This window comes from Aquarana catesbeiana, linkage group LG03 (assembly GCF_042186555.1).
Source record: "Aquarana catesbeiana isolate 2022-GZ linkage group LG03, ASM4218655v1, whole genome shotgun sequence".
Taxonomy (NCBI): Eukaryota; Metazoa; Chordata; class Amphibia; order Anura; family Ranidae; genus Aquarana; species Aquarana catesbeiana.
Genome location: NC_133326.1, coordinates 708,031,600 through 708,049,518, shown reverse-complemented (window position 1 = coordinate 708,049,518; position 17,919 = coordinate 708,031,600). Strand labels below are relative to the sequence as shown.

Sequence of the window (17,919 nt, the reverse complement as noted above, 5' to 3'; positions counted from 1 at the left end):
TTCAAGTGCTGTTGCCAACGAACTGCATGGGAGACCATCACATGTCTGGTCAAAAAAGGCCCACACCAAGGAACTTTTCAAAATCAGCGGGGAGTCAGCAGCACCCTGCACCTGCGGAGCTCTGCGGTGTGATGTAGCCCTTAGGTTGCCCCCTAGAGGACATCCTGCCTCATTGAGGTTGTGCCTCCTTCTCCTCCTCCTCTATCCTCCTCCTCTCTTCTATCAGGTACCCAAGTAGAGTCAGTGACCTCATCATCCCCTCCCTCGTCGTCACTGGAGCAAACTTGGCAGTATGCTGCGGCTGGAGGAACATGACTGCCAGTTTCTTGTCCTTCTTGGGCACCCCCTCTCTCTAGGCTCACGTTACTCCCTTCCATAACCTGGGAACCAACATCGGAGCCTTCTAATCGCTGTGCATCCTCCATCAGCATGTACCAGACACTGTGGTCGAATAGTTCGGGGGACTCCTCTGTGCATGATGGTGGGGCTACGGAAGGAGTGACTTGGACAAAGAGCCGGTGTAATAGCCACTTTGGCAGCTGCATTGGAAGGCAAACTACTCTGAGGGGGGAATAATTATTGCGCTACCCTAAAAAATGAGGATGGACAGTGAATGGATAAGCTGCTACAAACCATGTGACAAGAACGAATGACGTATATTAAATAAATGTAGCGCTAAAACAACATGTATAAGTGATCTCTGTGCACATACACATAATGTCCCAAAAATGCCGTGTTGCTATAAACACAAAAGTCCACAATCAAGGTAAGTGATCCGTGTGGCAATACATTCAACTTCTCAACCGTGTACTCAGAAGTCTTCAAAGTAAGTGAAAAGATGGAATACGCTTACCGGATGGGTTGGATTCTATTGCCGTAAGCATAGAATCGGTAAAGCTTTGTGCCACCAAGGGCAAAAACGTGGAGTGATGGAGGCGAGGGTAGAGCCTCTGTGATGGAGGCAAGGGTAGAGCCTCTATCCAGTATGAATGTCCCCTACGGTCCACTGGAACTGGGTCAGAGATGGTGTCCACAGATAAATAGTTCCTTTGTGACATATGGCCCAGATAACTGAAGAAAATGGGCAAAAACCACATGGATGGCCCTATAATGATGACACTGTGGTCCAAGCAGATTCCTTCTGGCTGGGGGCCAAACAGATGGAGTCACAATTATCAGCACCAATGGATCACTGAGCGTTTCGCCAATAGCTTCTTCAGGGGATCCAGAAAGTCTGCGACCCCCCTTACTCAGGGAGGTCATACAGAGCTTGATTGGATCTGTGAGCAACTGGTCTGAGCCTGGGTGACAGAGGATAAGAAGGATGAGGACGACTTTGTTATCCACTCCACCGACTCTTCTGCATGTTCTGGTTCAATAACACGGCCAGCAGCAGAAAAAAGGACAAGCGTGCCCCACGGCCACCTGCAGAGGATGAACCATGTCCACGACCAGCACTGTTGACTGTAGACACAGAGACTGCTTGCCCTCTTTTAGTGGCCTGTGAGCGTCTGCCTCTCCTTGGTGGCCTTCCGAACATGATGTATATTTTGTTTTGCAACACCACACTGCACTGTATTATGTACTGTGTACACCACCAGAAAAGTAGTAGCAACTGCACTACGGTTGCACTGTATTGTGTACTGTGTACACCACCAGAAGTGTACTAGCAACTGCACCACGGCTGCACTGTATTGTGTACTGTGTACACCACCAGAAAAGTAGTAGCAACTGCACTACGGCTGCACTGTATTGTGTACTTTGTACACCACCAGAAAAGTAGTAGCAACTGCACTACGGCTGCACTGTATTGCGCACTGTGTAAACCACCAGAAAAGTAGTAGAAACAGTACACCACAGAATGCACTGTAGCTATAGGCTACACTGGAAGCTGCAGAGTATATATATATATATATATATATATATATATATATATATTTATATATATATATATACACTAGACTGTCTGTATATATATATCTAATGCACCGCCTGAAGTAGATTAGAAATAATACACCACGGAATGCACTGTAGAATGTAGATCTAGGCTACACTAACTGGATGCTGCAGATGCAGAGTATATATATATGTATATATATATATATATATATATATATATATATATATATATATATATATATATATATATATATATATATATACTAGACTGACCAGTGGCGGCTGGTGAAGTTTTAGGATGGGGAATATAAGATGGAAAAGGGCCTGGGGGTCCTAGTAGATGATAGGCTCAGCAATGGCATGCAATGCCAAGCTGCTGCTAACAAAGCAAACAGAATATTGGCATGCATTAAAAAGAGGATCAACTACAGAGAAAAAACGATTACTCTCCCACCTTACAAGACACTGGTCCGGCCGCACCTAGAGTATGCTGTCCACTTCTGGGCACCAGTCCTCAGGAAGGATGTACTGGAAATGGAGCAAGTACAAAGAAGGGCAACAAAGCTAATAAAGGCTCTGGAGGATATTAGTTATGAAGAAAGGTTGCAAGCACTGAACTTATTCTCTCTGGAGAAGAGACGCTTGAGAGGGGATATGATTTCAATATACAAATACCATATTGGTGACCTCACAATAGGTATAAAACTTTTTCGCAGGAGGGAGTTTAACAAGACTCGTGGCCACTCATTAAAATTAGAAGAAAAGAGGATTAACCTTAAACTACGTAGAGGGTTCTTTACTGTAAGAACGGCAAGGATGTGGAATTCCCTTCCACAGGCGGTGGTCTCAGTGGGGAGCATCGATAGTTTCAAGAAACTATTAGATAAGCACTTGAACGACTGCAACATACAGGGATATACAATGACATATAATCACACACATGGGTTGAACTTAATGGACGTGTGTTTTTTTCAACCTCACCTACTATGTAACTATGTATGTATATCAAATACACTGCCTGATGTAGATTAGAAATAGTACACCACGGAATGCACGGTAGAATGTAGATCTAGGCTACACTGACTGGATGCTGCAGATGCAGAGTAGTGGTGGCTGGTGAAGTTTTAGGATGGGGGGGCACCAGACCTCGCCCTTCCTTTTTGACCCCCCCCTTGATGACAATAGGGCGTGGTTTCAGCAAAATAGTGGGCGTGGCTCTAAGGTGGTGTGGTTAGCATCTGAGATGAACGAGGGATGGAGGAAGACGGAGGCAGAAAGGGAGGGACAGTGGGCCCAGACCCTACACAACAATAGAAATATGTGTATTCTAGAAAGTTTAACAATCAGCAAATAAAGATACTCCAAACATCTGGTGTTAGCACTTCAATAATCCTGGCACCATGGTTGTTAGGTCATTATTTCTATTATTACATTGTAATATAAAATCAAATCATTCAACTCACCTTAATGCAGAATCAGTAGGAAGCCCTGAGCGTGTCACTTGCCACATTGCCTGCCACCAGATGCCATCAGGTGCCCCCAGCGGAGTCCGTCCTTACATTAGGTGCCCCCAGCGGAGTCTGTCCTTACATCAGTGCCCCCAGCGGAGTCTTTCCTTACATCTGGTGCCCCCAGTGGAGCCCCTCCTTACATCTGGTGCTCCCAGCGGAGTCCCTCCTTACATCAGGTGCCCCCAGCGGAGTCCCTCCTTACATCTGTGTCCCCGTCAGCGGAGTCCCTCCTTACATCTGTGTCCCCAGCGGAGCCGTCCTTACCTCAAGTGCCCCCAGCGGAGCCCCTCCTTACATCAGATGCCCCCAGCAGAGTCCCTCCTTACATCAGGTCCCCCCAGCGGAGTCCCTCCTTACATCTGTGTCCCCATCAGCGGAGTCCTTCCTTACATCTGTGTCCCCAGCGTAGTCCCTCCTTACATCTGTGTCCCCAGCGGAGCTTCTCCTTACATCTGTGTCCCCAGTGGAGTCCCTCCTTACATCTGTGTCCCCAGCGGAGCTTCTCCTTACATCTGTGTCCCCAGCCGAGCCCCTCCTTACATCTGTGTCCCCAGCAGAGCCTCTCCTTACATCTGTGTCCTCAGTGGAGCCCGTCCTTACATCTGTGTCCCCAGAGGAGCCCCTCCATACATCTGTGTCCCCAGTGGAGTCCCTCCTTACATCTGTGTCCCCAGAGGAGCCCCTCCATACATCTGTGTCCCCAGAAAAGCCCCTCCTTACATCTGTGTCCCCAGCGGAGCCCCTCCTTATATCTGTGTCCTCATTAGTGAAGCAGCAGGTTCCAGCAGCACAGCACTCATTCAAGCTGCGTCTGTAGCTACTTCCTGGCTTTCTCCGTGTGTTCAGTGGAGAGGGGAGGGGCCTCCCCTCTCCACTGAACACAAGGGCATTAGTCCTCACGGCGGCCATCTTTTTGTAGCCCGCCGGAAGTGACTTTGTTCTCACAGTGAGAACAAAGCACCCGGCCAGGCACCGGGCGGATGCTGCTCGACGCAATGGATTGCGCCACAAAGCAGTTCTAAACCCCACCAATGAAGCGCCACATCTGCAATCTCGTGATTGCATTTACGTGGTGCTTCCCATAGTGCACTGTGTCCGGTGCTCGAACAAAGTGCACTTAGTTAAAGGACATTTTTTTCACATTTTTTTTTCTTAAAGGGGCCGTTTTAGAAAAAAATGTGTTTTTTTTATTTTTTTTGTGGTGACTACAGGAGGGGGGGCGGCGTCCGGGCGCCCCCTATGGACGGGCCACTACTCAAACTGACTGTATATAAATATCAAATACACTGCCTGAAGTAGATTCGAAATAGTACACCACGGAATGCACTGTAGAATGTAGATCTCTAGGCTACACTGACTGGATGCTGCAGACTATATATATATATATATATATATATATATATATATATATATATATATATATATATATATATATATATACTAGACTGACTTTATATACATATATCAAATACACTGAAGTAGATAAGTAGATTACAATTAAATACAATTAAATACCACCAAAAGAAAAGCTCTATCTGTCTCAAATATAATGATAAAAATGTAATTTGGGTACATCAGTGAAGGAGAATAGTTACTTATTTGCAAAATTTTATAACAGAAATTTTAAAAAAAGTTGTTGTTTTTAAAAAATGTTCATTTTTTTTATATGTTTAGCAAATAATAAAAACCCCAGTGGTGATTAAATACCACCAAAAGAGAGCTCTATTTGTGTGAAAAAATGATAAAAATTTCATATGGGTACAGTGTTACATGACCACAGAAATGTCATTCAAAGTGCATCAGCGCTGAAAGCTGAAAACTGGCATGGGCAGGAAGGGGGTAAAGGTGCCCTGTAGGCACGTGGTTAATATGTTGTGGCGATAGTTCTACACAGGGATGGTGGGAACCCCTCATAATGGGCACAGCAGGTGTACAGATCCAGGAACTCAGCACAGGGATGATGGGAACCCCTCATAATGGGCACAGCCGGTGTACAGAGCCAGGACATTGGCACAGGAATAGTGGGAACCTCTTATAGTGGGCACAGCAGGTGTAGGGATGGTGGGAACATCTAATAATGTGCACAACAGGTGTACAGACCCAGGAACTCAGCAAAGGGATGTGGGAACCCTTCATAATGGGCACAGCAGGTGAACAGACCCAGGAACTCAGCACAGGGATAGTGGGAACCCCTCATAATGAGCATAACAGGTGTACAGACCCAGGAACTCAGCTTGGAGATTGTGGGAACCCCTCATAATGGACACAACAGGTGTAGAGACCCGAGAACTCAACATAGGGATGGTGGGAACCTCTAATAATGGGCATAGCCGGTGTACAGACCTAAGAACTTAGCAAAGGGATGTGGGAACCCCTCATAGTGGGCACAGTGGGTGAACAGACTTGGGAACTCAGCACAGGGATGGTGGAAACCCTTCATAATGGGTATAACAGGTGTACAGACCCAGGAACTCAGTTTGGAGATTGTGGGAACCCCCCCTAATAGGCACAGCGGGTGTGCAGACCAGGGAGCCAGCACAGGGATGGTGGGCACCCCTCATACTAGGCACAGTGGGTGTACAGACCCAGGAACTCAGCACAGGGATGGTGGGAACCCCTCATAATGGGCACAGCAGGTGTACAGACCCGGGAGCCAGCACAGGGATGGTGGGAACCCCTCATAGTAGGCACAGCAGGCGTACAGACCTGGGAGCCAGCACAGGGATGGTGGAACCCCTCATACTAGGGATGGTGAGAACCCCTCATAATGGGTACAGGAGGTGTACAGACCTGGGAACTTTGAAATATCTGTCCTGGGTGGAACACCATTGGAACACTTTCTTCAATAATCTCTCAGGAATATCAAGAAGATCTATGATAATGAATCCCTTTGTATCTTTCCTGAATTATCTCCTGAACAGTGGTGGCCGCTCCATAAGGGGCGTACGGCCCCCTAATCTACATGCAGGGTGCCGGACGCATGGATTCCTGAGGCTATGATTGGCTTTAAAAAAGGCTGGGCCGGGGCCCTGCACCTTGAGTATACCCACTTGTGTAGCAATAGCGAATGAATATTCACTGCCGTTCGTCTCTCCGAAATGTTGAGCACCAGTGGCCACTGCTTCTGAAGACCACCAATCAGTAAAGCAGAATCTCTACAGAACGTTGTAAGAAATGTAATAAAGAGAAGATTGTCTGGTTGGGATGGAGCTCCCCCTCCCGTGTTGTTCCTACCTGTCCGTCCTGTGTTGTAGAAGACACTGAGCCGTGTTCTGGGACAACATTAGCCTTTTATATGAACCAGGAATTTCTATGGCAATAACTGATGCTCCTCAGTATCCTACCTGAAGCTGAGTGAAGAATGTCACCGTCCCCATGGCAGCCTGATAAGCATCATAAAACACACAAAGAGGAATAAGAGGAAACATATAAGAACACATAAAAAGGAAATTCTAACCTAGATTAGGTGGCAAAGTAAAGCAGCATATACAGTAAACAAAAGAATAATATGGCGCACTCTGGATACAACAATATCATGTACAAGGGGTATAGGTGGAATAGGGGAATGAGTCAGCTCTTATTGGGGGGATTAGTCCATGTAAGGAATTGGATGGTGGGGACTACAGACGGCGGCATACACAAGCGGGCATCACTTCCGGGTCGGGTCAGCACTGATGGGCACTGATAGGCAGCACTGATGGGCAGCACTGATGGGCCCATGTGTCCATGCATACAGGCGGGAAACTCATCTTTGCTCTAACTTTGCTGTGTCCAAGTAGGCAAGGGGGTTGTGGTCCATGAAAACCTCTATGTCTGCCCCGGTGAGGTACTTTGCAAACTTTTTGGGGATGGCCCACACTAAGGCTAGTAACTCCAATTAGAAGGAGCTGTAATTATGGGGGTTCTTCTCAGTAGGCCGGAGGCTTCAGCCTGCGTAGGTGGTCACCCGTTCACAAACAGTTTTTGTTTAAGCATTTTAAAGGCCTGTTGTTGGGGATGATGCCACTGGGCTTGGATGGAGGGTGAAGAACTGCCTTTCTTCTGGGTGATGTGGCCGCTCAACAGCTGGGTAAGTGGGGCTGCTATTTGGGCAAACCTATGGATGAACCTTTGGCATTACCAGAAAGGAGCTTAGCTTAGTGACAATCTTTTTGGGGGAGTTCCAGTCCTGCACTACTTGTACCTTAGCTGGATCTAGGGAAACTCCTCCAGCTTCTACAATGTGCCCCAATATGAAATGATTAAATGTGTCCCTGGGGAGTGCTTACTAACTGTGGGGGATGTGCTTAACTGAAGAAAGACAGAGATCTGTGTTTCTGCTCAGCAGGAACACAAGATCACTGTCTTTCTTACTAGCAGGCCGCCGCCGTCGGGTTTCCGGCGGACATCGTGTCAGATGGATCTGCTGATTAACTCCCACTGCATCCAATCACAGCGGGAGCGGGGCTCCAGCGGCGCATGCATGCCCCAAAGCCCAAAGAAGGAATATGATTACTTCTTCAGGGCTCTGGGGCGTGTGCGCGCCGCTGGAGCCCTGCTTCCGCTGTGATTGGACGCAGCGGGAGTCGATCAGTGGGTCCATCTGACCCGATGTCCACCGGAAACCCGGGAATCGTTCGTAGAGAGGCAGAACGGCTGTATTTTCTGCAACGGCGGACGGTCCTCTTTAGGATAAAAGTTGTCTTTGCCGCGGATTCGCCGCAAGATCACTTTTATCGGTTGGCGGGAGAGGTGCCCCACCCCCTCCCGCCGCGCTCCGGTCATCTCCGCCGCTTACTGCCGCCGGTAGTGGCGGAGACGATCGGGTCCTATCCCCTCAGTAACATGGAGCTGAGTGAGGGAAAGATGGCCCCCACTCGGCTCCATACCATTGGATGACGGAAGTGACGTCAAACGTCACTTGTGCCCAATGGTCTTAAAGGGGAATTTTTTTTAAAAAATTTTAAAAAGACATTTATTTTATTTTATTTTTCTTATTGCATTTAAGTGTAACTGTGAGATCTTTTTTGACCCCAGATCTCACATTAACATCCTGCCGACCGCTGGCCATCAATTGACGGCCAGGCGGCGCAGCTCTCGTTGCAGGCGGACGTCATATGACGTCCTCGCTTTCTTGGGCCACCAGGGGGCGCGCGCGCGCCGCCGCCGGCGATCGCGCGCGCGCGCCGTGTCACTAAGCACCCGGTGCGCGTGCCCGGCGGCCGCGATGTCCGCCGGGCACCCGCGATTACCGGTAACACAGCAGGACCGTGGATCTGTGTATGTAAACACACAGATCCACGGTCCTGTCAGAGGAGAGGAGACCGATGGTGTGTTCCCAGTACAGGGGAACACCGATCGGTCTCCTCCCCTAGTGAGTCCCCGCCCCCTACCGTTAGAATCACTCCCCTAGCAACACAGTTAACCCCTCCATCACCACCCAGTGTTAACCCCTTCACTGCCTGTCACATTTATACAGTAATCAATGCATTTTTATAGCACGGATCGCTGTATAAATGTGAATGGTCCCAAATATGTGTCAAAAGTGTCCGATGTGTCCGCCGCAATATCGCAGTCACAATAAAAATCGCAGATCGCCGCCATTACTAGTAAAAAAATTTAAAAAAATTAAAATGTTATAAAACTATCCCCTATTTTGTAGACACTATAACTTTTGCGCAAACCAATCTATATACGCTTATTGCGATTTTTTTTTTACCAAAAATATGTACAAGAATACATATCAGCCTAAACTGAGAAAAAATTTGTTTTAAAGAAAAAAAATTGGATATTTATTATCGCAAAAGGTAAAAATTATTGTGTTTTTTTTAAAACTTGTCACTCTTCTTTTGTTTATAGCGCAAAAAATAAAAACCACAGAGGTGATCAAATACCACTAAAAGAAAGCTCTATTTGTGGGGAAAAAATGATAACAATTTCATTTGGGTCGAGTGTTGTATGACCGCGAAATTGTCATTCAAATTGCGGCAGCGCTGAAAGCTGAAAAATGGCTTGGGCAGGAAGGGGGCGAAAATGCACAGTATTGAGGTGGTTAAAGAGGTCCTGCCATGCTTTTTTTTCTATTACAAGGGATGTTTACATCCCTTGTAATAGGAATAAAAGTGACACATTTTTTTTTTTTTAAAGGACAGTGTAAAAATTAAAAATAACAAGTAAATTAAATTTTTTTTTTTTTTTCTAACGCACCCCGTCCCGCTGAGCTTGCGCGCAGAAGCGAACACATACGTAAGTCATGCCCACATATGAAAATGGTGTTCAAATCACACATGTGAGGTATTGCCATGATTGCTAGAGCGAGAGCAATAATTCTAGCCCTACACCTCCTCTGTAACTCTAAACTGGTAACCTGTAGAAATGTTTAAACGTCGCCAATGGAGATTTATAAGTGCCAAAGTTTGTCGCCATTCCACGAGCGGGCGCAATTTTGAAGCGTGACATGTTAGGTATCAGTTTACTCGGCGTAACATTATCTTTCACAATATAGAAAAAAAATTGGGCTAACTTTACTGTTGTCTTATTTTTTAATTAAAATAAAGTGTATTTTCCCCCAAAAACTGTGCTTATAAGACCGCTGCGCTAATACGTGGTAAAAGAAAGCATTGCAATGACCACCATTTTATTCTCTATGGTGTCAAAAAGAAAAATATATAATGTTTGGGGGTTCGGTCCACCGGCTCAGCGGGAGATCTATCCGTTGATCTCCGCTGAGCCAGCGGATGACAGGTCCCTCTCTGCTCACTGAGCGGGGAGGGGCTTGTCAGGCGCCGCTGCCGCCTATGGAGGGATCGGATGAAAACGGACAGCATGTCCGTTTTCATCAGATCTCACCCGATCCGATCTGCCAGCGACGGACCTGGACGTAGAGCCATCCGTCTGCTTTTAGCGGATCGGATGGGGTCGGATGTCAGCGGACATGTCTCCGCTGACATCCGTCGCTCCATAGGCTAACATGGAGCGCCCGTTCAGGTCCGCCGTCAACGGTCCGATCGTGTGAAAGGGGCCTTAAGTCATGGGGAAAGCAAAAGAATTGTCAAAGGATCTGCAGGAAAAGGTAGTTGAACTGTATAAAACAGGAAAGGGATATAAAAAGATATCCAAGGAATTGAGAATGCCAATCACCAGTGTTCAATCTCTAATCAAGAAGTGGAAAATGAGGGGTTCTGTTGAAACCAAACCACGGTCAGGTTGACCAACTGAAATTTCAGCCACAACTGCCAGGAAAATTATTCGGGATGCAAAGAAAAACCCACAAATAACTTCAGGTGAAATACAGGACTCTCTGAAAACATGTGGTGTGGCTGTTTCAAGATGCACAATAAGGAGGCACTTGAAGAAAGATGGGCTGCATGGTCGAGTCGCCAGAATAAAGCCATTACTACGCAAATGCCACAAAGTATCCCACTTACAATATGACAAACAGCACAAGCCTCAGACAAGCCTCAAACCTTCTGGCACAAAGTCATTTGGAGTGATGAGTCCAAAATTGAGCTTTTTGGCCACAACCATAAACGCTACATTTGGAGAGAAGTCAACAAGGCCTATGATGAAAGATACGGAGGTGGATCGCTGATGTTTTGGGGATGTGTGAGCTACAAAGGCACAGGAAATTTGGTCAAAATTGATGGCAAGATGAATGCAGTATGTTATCAAAAAATACTGGAGGAACATTTGCATTCATCAGCCAGGAAGCTGTGCATGAGATGTACTTGGACATTCCAACATGACAATGATCCAAAACACAAGGCCAAGTCAACCTGTCATTGGCTACGGCAGAATAAAGTGAAGGTTCTGGAGTGGCCATCCCAGTCTCCTGACCTCAATATCATTGAGCCACTCTGGGGAGATCTCAAACGTGCAGTTCATGCAAGACAGCCCAAGAATTTACAGGAACTGGAGGACTTTTTGCCATGAGGAATGGGCAGCTTTACCATCTGAGAAGATAAAGAGCCTCATCCACAAATACCACAAAAGACTTCAAGCTGTCATTGATGTTAAAGGGGGCAATACACAGTATTAAGAACTGGGGTATGTAAACTTTTGATCAGGGTCATTTGGGTAGTTATCTAAAGTCATTATGATTTAAAAAGAGTAAACACAGTTGATTGATAATAAGTGGCTTCAGTCAAACACTAACCATGAGTGAAAGAAAAGTTTTTGTGTTATCATTCATATTCTCTGAAAAATGGCCAAGAAATCATAAATTGTGCCAGGGTATGTAAACTTATGAGCACAACTGTATATTGCAATGGTGGAGGATCCGGCCATTCTAATATTTAGGTGTGAGAAGCCGTCCATCTCTTGGAACTAGGCTTTCATCTTTTGTACGTTGGGAGTTTTGCCTAAACTAGAAGCTATATTTACATAATGAGGAAATGAAATGTGAGTAAGGAGGTAAAGACAGATGCCACATAATGATAAGATGTATGACAGGTTTGATGGACCAAGGTGAATGTTTAAACCCTTCATGCCTAAGGCTGGATTCACACCTATGGCATTTTTAGTGCTTTTTGCATTTTGCAGATTTGCACTACAGAACGTGTTCCATAGGAAACCATGGTGAATGGACTGTAGTGCAAATCTACAAAATGCAAAAAGCACTAAAAATGCATAGGTGAGAATCCAGCCTAAGGCTCTATTCACACTTGAGTGTAGCATAGCGACAGCTGCATTTTTTTTAAGCTTTTTTTTTTTTTTTTTTTTTTTATAGTGGAACAGCACCATTCATTTGAATGGGCCTCCCTCTGCTCCAAAAATGCTCCAAAGAAGCTGATGTACCAAATCTTGGCACAGAGCGCAGGGGCATTTGCGGTTTGCGATGTTTGCCGCGATTGTAGCGCGTTTTGTCGCTCAACAATCACGGCAAACTCGCACCACGTTTGGAGTGCCATTAAGAAATGTTGGCATCGCAAAATGCTTTAATGCGTTTTCTGCAGTTCTAGGATTGCGGGCAGAATCACGGCGGTTCCGTCAACGATTCCAAATCGCTCAGGTGTGACTGGAGCCTGGGGGTAAAACAAATGTTAAAGCGAAAAAAAAAAAATAAACACAAAAAAACCCTGCAAGACAATAGCATAATGTTCTAGTATGCATCGCCCGGTTACCGCCGATGGGGGCTGACACGTTCCCTCTGCGTTCCTTCATGGTTCGCAGCTTCGGCGCTGTGACTGGCCAGAGCCGCAATGAGGTCACTCCTGCGCATGCGCACGAGACAGTGTTGCCAACCCTACAAAGCAAAATTTACTGTCAGGACACCAAAATTTACAAACAGCACCAATTTTTTACTGGCAAATAATCATGCAATTTACTGGCAGCCACATTTTTTTACTGGCATTGCAAAAAAGTACCTAAAATTGCAGTTTTTAGTGCTAAACAGTGCAAATATCAATATTTAAACTATAAACACATATCTAGTGCTATTAGCAATGTGTTTAAGTTAGGGTACTAGAACCCAGTCAGCACAGAGTCCCCCCTTACATCAGAGTCTGCAGGATTCCCCCTTACAGTAAAACAAAACTCTTATGTAAAGGGGAACGTTGCAAATCATGATCTAAGGTGGAACTCTGATGTAGAGGGGGGGCTCTGGTGACCAGAGACCACCTTATATCAGAGTCCACTGTGTTCCCTTTACATCAGAGTTCCCAATTACATCAGGGTCCGCAGATTGAGTTCCCCCTTGCACTGTAAGGGGGAATCCTGCTGACTGATGTAAAGGGGAATGCCAGGAACGCTGATGTGGGTGCACTCTGGTGACCAGAGACCACCTTCCGCAGAGTGAATACACTAAGGTAAGGGGAGTTACTAATTTAGGGGAAAACCTTTATATCAGTGCCCCCTTACATTATTGTATTCACTCCCCCCTTACATCAGTGATCCCCCCTCAGACTGGCCTGGCGGAGCTGTCACTGACCTCCTCTCAGTTGCACCGTGCAGGAATCAGTCAAAAGGCTCCAGCTTGGTGGCTCTGGGTGGGTTTTATCCTACAGGAGACGGTCAGAGGCTGCGGATATACTACAGGAGACGGTCAGAGGCTGCGGATATACTACAGGAGACGGTCAGAGACTGCGGATATAATACAGGAGACGGTCAGAGACTGCGGATATAATACAGGAGACGGTCAGAGACTGCGGATATAATACAGGAGACGGTCAGAGACTGCGGATATAATACAGGAGACGGTCAGAGACTGCGGATATAATACAGGAGACGGTCAGAGGCTGCGGATATAATACAGGAGACCAAATGTGCACACTACTACTTATTCAAATAAAAAATATAGGAATAAACACCTCAAGACCATCAAGCACAATACATAATCAATTGTATTATGAGCAAACAGTACACACACTATACAGACACAATATACAGCAGCTGCCTCCCCTCCTGGCATGCTGGGATTTGTAGTGCCGGAGACACATGAGGTGGTAACTCTGGAGATGACTGAAGAGGCTGTGCCTGGGCTGGACTGGTAAGCAGTGCAGGTAATACTTAGAGATTTTGGGAGATCTCAGAAAAAATCCTCCCTAATCAGTTTTAGAAACAAAGCTCTAAAATATCTGACACAAAAAACGATCTACTGTACACAGCCCATTCTCTGCCCCCCTCCTCCTGCCCACTAAGACCACAAAGCAATGAGAGACATTGATTTAGCTAATCAGTAGCTTACCCTCCTCTGCTAAGCTGAAGACACTACAGTCTGTCCTGTTCCACTGCAGGCTGACTCCACCCCTCCCCCTCCCAGCATCTCCTGTGCAGAATCGAATAAGGCGCGCTGTGGAAGGAAGGGGGAGGGTACAGGACACACAAGTAAGCAGGCGCAGCAGTGAGCAGTGTCAGAGAGATCATCGGGAATGATCGGAGACTCTCGGCATGCTTCGGAACTGCACATGCGCAGTTCTGAGCCGGAACCGTCATATTTTACGGGCAAGGGTTTTTTTTCACGGGCATGCAAAAATAGCCCTGTTTTTACGGGCTGCCCGTAAAAACACGGGCGGTTGGCAACACTGGCGCGAGAGTCCTCCATTCCGGAAAGTTCCGGCATGAGCCGCCAGACCTTTAGTCCGCATGCGTCGCTGACGTCAGCGGCTGCATGAAGGGTGAATATCTCCTAAATCATGCAGGTTTAGGAGATATTCATTTTACCTACAGGTAAGCCTTATTATAGGCTTACCTGTAAATAAAAATCACCAAGCAGGCAATACAACTACTTTAATGCCTACAGTTACTAGCAGTGCAGATCCTGACCTCCCTGGGGCTCCAAGCAAAATTCTGCTAAGGGGCCCTCTTCCTGACCCATGATGCCATGAGCAGGGTCCCCAGAGAGCCCCCCTTACATCAGTATCCTCAGAGAGCTGCTCCTTACATTAGGGTCCCCAGAGAGCCTCCCTACTTACATCAGGGTAACCAGAGAATCTCCCCCTACATTAGGGTCCCCAGAGAGCCTCCCCCTACATTAGGGTCCCCAGAGAGCCTCCCCTCACATCAGGGTCCATAGAGAGCCTCCCCTCACATCAGGGTCCCCAGAGAGCCTCCCCTAGAAAGCCCCTCCTTACATCAGGGTCCCCAGAGAGCCCCCCTTACATTAGTGTCCTCAGAGAGCCCCTCCTTACATCAGGGTTCCCAGAGAGCCTCCCTACTTACATCAGGGTCCCCAGATAGTCTCCCCCTACATCAGGGTAACCAGAGAGCCTCCCCTTACATCAGGGTCCCTAGAGAGCCTCCACTTACACCAGGGTCCCCAGAGAGCCTCCCCTTACACCAGGGTCCCCATAGAGCCCCCCCTTACATCAGGGTCCTAAGAGAGCCTCCCCTTACACCAGGGTCCCCAGAGAGCCTCCCCTTACACCAGGGTCCCCAGAGAGCCCACCCTTACACCAGGGTCCCCAGAGAGCCTCCCCTTACACCAGGGTCCCCAGAGAGCCTCCCCTTACACCAGGGTCCCAAGAGAGCCCCCCTTACACCAGGGTCCCCAGAGAGCCTCCCCTTACACCAGTGTCCCAAGAGAGCCCCCCTTACACCAGGGTCCCCAGAGAGCTTCCCTACTTACATCAGGATCCCCAGAGAGCCTCCCCTTACATCAGGGTCCCCAGAGAGCCTCCCCTTACACCAGGGTCCCCAGAGAGCCCCTTACACCAGGGTCCCCAGAGATCCCCCCCTTACACCAGGGTCCCTAGAGAGCCTCCCCTTACACCAGGATCCCCAGAGAGCCTTCCCTCTTACATTAGTGTCCCCAGAGAGCCCCTCCTTGCACAGGGTCCCCAGAGAGCCCCCCCTCTTACATCAGTGTCCCCAGAGAGCCCCCTCTTACATCAGCGTCCCCAGAGGGCCCCCTCTTACATCAGTGTCCCCAGAGGGCCCCATCCTTATATTAGTGTGCCCAGAGAGCCCCCCTCTTACATTAGTGTCCCCAGAGGCTCCCCTGGGGGTAACTTTTATAGAAAAATTAAGGATAAGAAGCGGTAGAAAATCTGGTCTCTTGTAAACCAATTACTTTTGTTTGGAGGGAGGCATAGCGGGTAAAAGCACACTTACGTTTCCTGGATGAATTGAAGTCCCTAAACATTGTGAAATATTTAATGTGCCCGCGCAAGCGCTAATTTTTATTATTTATATGGTTGCTTAGTAGTGGGCAGTGCATATAAGGTTTGAAGCCAGTCCCCTTGACTTTTGACGAAACGCGTAGGTCGTGGATACAATGTGATGTCATCACGCACACGCCTGCTGACTGGAGCCAGGAACCCAACGTGGCTGATTCAGCCCGCTACACTGGAAATTTTATTAGCAGTATTGCTCATTTATATGCGCAACTGCCTCAATTTAACTTATGAGGATTTTAATCAGTGATCTTGCTCATTTGCATGTGTTTTTTTTAACTGTTTTGCCCAAGTTTTCAATATACGCAATTTTTACATACTTGACCATGGGATTATACCAACTTTATTTCCTTATGGTGCACATCTAATGGAGGTGGAGACATCCTGATGGAGAGCAGATTTTGAGTCAGAGAGTCCCTGAGATGTAGAGTGATTGGGAGCGCTTTTTGACAGTTATAACTTAATGATCCACTTTATCTGGTAAGAGTCTCCTTTAATGGTGTGTCATGGTTGAGATACATCAAAATATTATATATTTTTTCATGGAGCTTTTCAGATCAGGAGTTATCCCTCCAGGAGAGCGTTCACCCCTCCCAACAGAAAAGGCTGATTAAGTTACATCATCCATTGGAGAGTTACAAAGAGACAAAACACATGTCGAAACCAAGCAAACATGAATCTGATACGAAACCAGCTGAGTATGGTCAAAATGTGTGTTTTCAGACCGAAGTTACAAAACCTTAATTAAAGAAAAAAACTTGGGTAAATAACCCCATTGTTTCCAAGGATAAAATTGCCTCCTTAGTCAAAACCCCAATGTTGACTCAAGCTTTCCTTCAGACAATGACTGAGACGCAAAGTTAATGTTACACCAAAAGGACAAATAAACACCAATTTCGAAACAGTCAGTAATGGACATGTATCTGAAATGTTCAGGGTTCATTTCAAATGCTGTAGGAAAACACTGAAAACCTTTATACATGTGGCATTGTAAATATTTGTGATCCTAAATGTAGAAATATAATATTTTAATATAGTACAAACGAAGAATTGTTGTAAAGACATAGAAACCGTGACCGCATCTACATGAAAATACACATATAAATGTGTTGTCCCAAGACAAATAGGTCTTCATAGGATATGCAGGAGTCATGCATTTATCCATATAAACATCCATTGTGTGTGATATTAATCAATCAAATTTATACTAAATGTATTATATTTTGTACCAATTGCCGGGGTCCCTGAACAATATAGACATATATTCACAAGCCCAATATATAAATACCCATTATAAAGAAAACATTTTTTTTCTTTTAATAAAAAGTTTAGAACACATTTTCTAACCTCAGACACACCTAGTGGCTCAAGATGATATTACCTGAATTCACCAGGTAAATCATTAGAATTCTCTAACCAATGGAGAATAAGCCAAACCTTCAGGGCTGAGCTTATGATAATTTTTTGAGCTTATTGTCCCAGATGGTATAAAGGATGTGAGGGCCTTAGAGAGGATCACAGACCCACACGCTGAATACACCCCCAAGACCAAGAGTTTTAAACTCAATTTAATTGTGGGCCACATCAGCATTATGATTGCCCTCAAAAGGGCCGGTTGTATCTGTAAGATGTACAGCGCATCCCCTCCCCTTACATTAGAAGTCAAGAACCACCCCACCATCAGCAGTTGAGTCACCCACTCTCCCTTACATCACAGTGCACCGCCCTTTCCTTATGCTATTGCTGGGAAGAAGCTGAATGCATTGCTTGAAAGCAGAAAGTAAGGGTCTAGAGGAGGACCAGAGGAGGGCTGGAGCTCTCCTGCAGCTGCAGGAGAGGTGCGAGGGCCATATGAAATGACCTGGAGGGCCAGATTCGTCCCATGGGCCTTGTGTTTGACACCTGTGCCCTAGACGATC

General features: G+C 46.5%; 1 protein-coding gene across 1 annotated transcript in view; it reads right to left on the bottom strand.

Annotated features, from left to right (window-relative positions):
* Positions 1-14,134, bottom strand: part of LOC141133626 (beta-1,3-galactosyltransferase 5-like) — a 38,868-nt gene extending 24,734 nt beyond the window's left edge. Inside the window, exon 1 of the mRNA XM_073623106.1 lies at positions 14,074-14,134. The gene's annotated coding sequence lies outside the window, so the exon portion shown is untranslated. The remainder of the gene's footprint in view (positions 1-14,073) is intronic.
* Between the last annotated feature and the right edge of the window lie 3,785 nt (positions 14,135-17,919).